The 6000-nt window shown below is 38.1% G+C and overlaps 2 protein-coding genes across 64 annotated transcripts in view; one reads left to right on the top strand and one right to left on the bottom strand.

Annotated features, from left to right (window-relative positions):
- Positions 1-6000, top strand: part of LOC127509830 (uncharacterized) — a 502366-nt gene that overhangs the window by 107909 nt on the left and 388457 nt on the right. The gene's annotated exons all lie outside the window — the stretch shown is intronic.
- Positions 1-6000, bottom strand: part of LOC127509908 (60 kDa lysophospholipase-like) — a 390873-nt gene that overhangs the window by 37857 nt on the left and 347016 nt on the right. The gene's annotated exons all lie outside the window — the stretch shown is intronic.

Genomic DNA, 6000 nt, shown 5'->3' with positions numbered 1-6000 from the left:
GTTCTATCTATATATTTATCTGTCTGTCTGTCTGTCTGTATCTATCTATCTATCTATCTATCTGTCTGTCTGTCTATCTATCGGTATGTCTCTCTGTCTGTCTATATCTATCTATCAATAGTTCTATCTGTCTGACTATATCTATCTGTCTGTCTGTGTCTGTCTATCTATCTGACTATAGTTCTATCTATCTATCTATCTATCTGTCTGTCTGTCTGTCTGTCTGTCTATATCTATCTATCTATCTATAGTTCTATCTGTCTGTCTGACTATATCTGTCTGTGTCTGTCTATCTATCTATCTATCTATCTGTCTGTCTATCTATCTATCTATCTATCTATCTATCGGTCTGTCTGTCTGTTTACATCTATCTATCTATCTGACTATAGTTCTATCTATATATTTATCTGTCTATCTATCTGTCTGTCTATCTATTGGTCTGTCTCTCTGTCTATATCTATCTATCTATCTATCTATCTATAGTTCTATCTGTCTGTCTGACTATGTCTGTCTGTGTCTGTCTATCTATCTATCTATCTATCTATCTATCTATCTATCTATCTATCTGTCTGTCTGTCTGTCTGTCTATCTATCTATCTGACTATAGTTCTATCTATATATTTATCTGTCTATCTATCTGTCTGTCTATCTATTGGTCTGTCTCTCTGTCTATATCTATCTATCTATCTATCTATAGGTCTATCTGTCTGTCTGACTATATCTGTCTGTCTGTGTCTGTCTATCTATCTATCTATCTATCGGTCTGTCTGACTATCTATCTGTCTGTCTGTCTGTGTCTGTCTATCTATCTGACTATAGTTCTATCTATCTATCTATCTGTCTGTCTGTCTGTCTGTCTGTCTGTCGGTCTGTCTGTCTATATCTATCTATCTATCTATCTAGCTATAGTTCTATCTGACTATATCTGTCTGTCTGTGTCTATCTATCTATCTATCTATCTGTCTGTCTATCTGTCTATAGTTCTATCTATCTATCTGTCTGTGTCTATCTATAGTTCTATCTATCTGTCTGTCTGACTATATCTATCTGTCTGTCTGTCTGTCTATAGTTCTATCTATCTGTCTGTCTGTCTGACTATATCTATCTGTCTGTCTGTCTATAGTTCTATCTATCTATCTATCTGTCTGTCTATAGTTCTATCTATCTATCTGTCTATCTATCTATCTATCGGTCTGTGTCTATATCTATCTATCTATAGTTCTATCTGTCTGTCTGACTATATCTATCTGTCTGTCTGTGTCTATCTATCTATCTGACTATAGTTCTATCTATCTATCTGTCTGTCTGTGTCTATCTATCTATCTATAGTTCTATCTGTCTGTCTGACTATATCTATCTGTCTGTCTGTGTCTATCTATCTATCTGACTATAGTTCTATCTATCTATCTGTCTGTCTGTGTCTATCTATCTATCTATAGTTCTATCTGTCTGTCTGACTATATCTATCTGTCTGTCTGTGTCTATCTATCTATCGGTCTGTCTGTCTGTCTGTCTGTCTGTCTATCTATAGTTCTATCTATCCATCTATAGTTCTATCTATCCATCTATAGTTCTATCTATCCATCTATCTATCTATCTATCTATCTATCCATCTATCCATCCATCTATCTATTGTCTGTCTGACTATCTGTCTGTCTGTGTCTGTCTATCTATAGTTCTGTCTATCTGTCTGACTGACTATATCTATCTATCTGTCTGATTATCTGTCTGTCTCTGTCTGTCTATAGTTCTATCTATCTGTTTGTCTATCTGTCTATAGTTCTATCTATCTATCTGTCTGACTATCTGTCTGTCTATAGTTCTATCTATCCATCTATCTATCTATCTATCGTCTGTCTGACTATCTGTCTGTGTCTGTCTATTTATAGTTCTGTCTGTCTGACTGACTATATCTATCTATCTGATTATCTGTCTGTCTCTGTCTGTCTATAGTTCTATCTATCTATCTGTCTGACTAACTATCTGTGTCTATAGTTCTATCTATCTGTCTGACTAACTATCTGTCTGTCTATAGTTCTATCTATCTGTCTGACTAACTATCTGTCTGTCTATAGTTCTATCTATCTGTCTGTCTATAGTTCTATCTATCTGTCTGTCTGACTAACTGTCTGTCTATCTATCTATCGTCTATCTATCTGTCTGTGTCTGTCTGTCTGTCGATGCATTAAGTTATACCCCTGTAGCTAGTTTATTGCTGCATCATCAAAGGTTTGGATCCATTTAACATTCAGCATAAATACAACAGAAAAAATTTAGCCTACAAATGAAATAAGCAGTGAAGTTAAGTTTCCCAGTAGCCCCTCACTGCAGAACACACGAGATCCAGGGGGCGGAGACAGGTAGGTTTAGATCCACAGGGCAGAGACGGGTAGATTTAAAGATATGTAAAGTGGCAGGAGTTGAATCCAGATCCAGGGGGTGAAGATAGGTAGGTTTAGATCCAGGGGGCGGAGACAGGTAGGTTTAGATCCAGGGGGTGGAGACGGGTAGGTTTAGGGATATATGCAGTGGGAGGAGTTGGATCTAGATCTCGTGTTCTGCAGTGAGGACCATCTCCAGTTTTCAGATACATAAAGTAAACAAATGTAAAATAACACTGCATATACTTCACCATATAAATTAAATTTATATATTATTATTACTTTGCGACATAGCTAAATTCTACTGTACAGCAGTAAAATATTTCTGTCACAATTACTACAAATTAAACTGAACTTTTATTTTGACAGGTTGCCATGAAGACTTGAGTTTCTGTGTGTTTGTGATATGACTGTAGATTTTCTCAAATGAAATGGTAAAATTCTCTCAGAGCAGTTTTGGAGATGTTCATGTATTCATATCCTCATATAGTGAGGCGGCAGAGGCTGAAAAACATTGCAAGTGTCACGTGTGCTTCAGTGTGTGTGTGTGTGTGTGTGTGTGTGAGGTAGGCTAAATGAAACCATGTGTCTGCGCCATTCATTCACAGAGACACGTAGAACATGTAGGATTCATTTTTAAATAGTCTTTTTTGCAGCTTAATATTCACAGACACTAATCTATTTAATAATTAAAGTAATTTAAGTACTACGACAAATTTCGTGAAATTCAGCATTATACAGTAAATTCAGTTTTTATGACTGGATTCCCCGATTCCATATGCGTTTTCCGCGTTGCAGAAATCATAGGGCCCTATACATATTAATCCTTTTTGCCATTTGTTGTTTGATTAACATTAAAACGCAGACAGCAGCAGAGCGGGAATATTAGGATTAATCTTGGATTATGCAACAGACATTATACAGCCCAGTGCCTTAATTAATATGGTTGTAAATTGATCAAAAACCGGCCAATAAATATCGGCGGCCGATGCATCGGTGCATCTCTCAGTGAAGATAAGCACATAGCATAGTGACATCACTATGTGACTAACGCTGCATTCACACAGGGCATCGGCATGAATGCTTGATGGAGGGCGTGTCTGAAGCTTGAGCTGACGTCACCGTCATAGTACAACAGCCAATTACATTATTTTCCGGTGTTGCATGAACGCAACTGGCTAGTGACTGTGATCTGATTGGCTGACGCCTGTGTTGGCGCTTGAAAAGTTGACGCTGCATTCGCACGGGGCGTCAACGATTGACGGAGGGCATGTCTGAAGCTATAAACTATAAACTTAAATATAGTACATTGATTTGGCTACGCAATTACTCTTTCTGCAAGATTTAAACACATTTTACACCCGCCAGAATACGCAACTCAAATGAACAGTTTGCTTTAGTAGGCTATATTAGATATGTAAAGATTTCAATTCTTAACTACTCTTTGGACAAGCACGTTCTTCTTCTGACTCTCCTGCAGTTTTACTGCCACTCCAGTTTGCGGATACATGGTCAGTCAACTCATCTGCCAATCTGCTTTTACACTTACTGAGCAAACTAGGGCTGTCAAAATTGCTCAAAAATGACATTCGAATATTCCCTCTAAAAAAAACACGAATATTCGAACTATTCGAACATCCCCTCTAAAAAAAAACACGAATATTCGAACTATTCGAACATCTGGTTGCGCATTTTGTCAATGACGCGCATTACGTCAATAACAGGACAAATGAATACAAAGAGACATAACTACTTGTATAGGTAGTCTATTTAAGTTTAAACATATTTGACAACGTATTACCTACACAAAAACAAGTAAATCAACTAATGGCCAAGACCGCAGACCTCACTCTCTCGCACCCTAACGGTTTAAATGAACAAACAAATTTTGAGTGCTGATCAAGAGTTTTGTGCAAGCAATTTAAGGTCGCGACTCTTGTCCCAAATATAGCAGGCTTCATTCAGTGATTGAAACAAATATTATTAATATTAATTGAAGTTTTACAGCATATTGAACGCTCCAAGCGAGCTGTGCTGTGGTAAACATGGAACTTTTCCTTAACATGAAACGGTAAATAATCAAACCAGTGGAAGCAGTGCGTTTATCCTTTATTCATGCAATATCTATTCAGTCAGTACAGTAGCCTACACTTAAGTAATGTTTCTGTTTAACATTAAATAAAATGAGGCACACAATTCCGAGAAATGTGAAAACAAATAACTTTTACCCTGAGGTTCATAAAAAATAAAGTGCTATTAAACACGAAAAAGGCTACTTATATTCTTGGTGCTTGTATAAAAAAAAAAAAAAAAAAAAAAAAAAAAAAAAGGAAAAAAAAAAAAAAAAAACTGACTGCAATTTATTCCATTGTCTTTTTAGTGCACTGTCACCGTCGGGTCTTAGGCCTGAAGGCCTACAGGTTATTTGCCAAAAACACAAGATAGTCCACATTTGAAGGGGCCAGTGCTGATCTCTTTTTATTTACTATATTCCCAGCGGAGGAAAAGACGCGTTCAGAGCGCACTGAGGATCCGGGGATGGAAAGATATTTCTTTGCCATCTGGGCGACGTGAGGGTATCTCCCAGCTCCCAAAGCTTTCCACCACATGAGAGGATTTTGTTAAGCAGGTATTGGAGACTCTTGTTCATACATCAACATCTCTTTTTGAAGCAGCAGACTGATGTCCTAGTCTGGGCTGTCCGTGTAATACGTGTCTCCGAAGAGACAGCCCATAGCAGATAACGCAGTTTTCTCAGCGGTTTGCTGATCATGGGGTTGTCCAGCAGCAGCCTCACTGCCTGTGCCTCCTGCCACATTCGCTTGTTTCATCTCCTCCAGTATAGCCACCTGCACCTGCCTGGCCTCTTGTCGTGTTGCAGACAAAGAGCTTGTGGCGGGCGATGCAAAGTAAGTGTCAAGATGTGACTGTTTAGCTGGAGTCTGTTTATCTCGCGGCTCAACAATTTTACCTCCTACCGACCAAAATCCAAAGTACTTCCAGACATGGCTTTTTAGATTTTGGGGGGTTAAAATCGCTTTCTCTGCTGCGGTCGAGTTGGGCTCTGCACTTTCTGCCATCTTCCATGCAAGAAGCGTTAACTTTCATCAGTGTGACGCTGTGCCAGACAGTGCGACTCCTGTGACCTGTCTCTGAACCCTCAGGCGCGCTAGCGCGCCCACTCGCAAAGCAGACAGCTACGCCTCTACTACCGCGGGCGGTTTTTTCCACATTTTTTTTTTATTCGAATATTAATTTTCACCTTCGAAATTCGTTTTTTTAAAACTATTCGAATATATATTCGAATTTAGAATATTCGTTGACAGCCCTAGAGCAAACCGAGTTAATATCTGCAGGGTTGATTACAAGTGACTCTCCTTCATATGCAAATCCGAAAATTGCTCATGCATCAATATGCGAGCTCATGTTTAGGCTACCATCAGTCCCACTGGATGCTTTTGCTATGAATGCCAATTGTGTGTCATGTCTTTTCGAAGTCTGTCAATATGCACCAAGAGTAACCAAGAACATAAGAATCAAGAACATAAAATAATATATTCAAATAATTAAAAATGAAAATAATTACAATTAGTAAAAGTGTAATACATAACAGTTGAAA

This window comes from Ctenopharyngodon idella, chromosome 3 (genome assembly GCF_019924925.1).
Source record: "Ctenopharyngodon idella isolate HZGC_01 chromosome 3, HZGC01, whole genome shotgun sequence".
NCBI classification, from domain to species: Eukaryota; Metazoa; Chordata; class Actinopteri; order Cypriniformes; family Xenocyprididae; genus Ctenopharyngodon; species Ctenopharyngodon idella.
Note: the sequence above shows the minus strand (reverse complement) of the source record. Positions and strands in the feature narration are given on the sequence as shown.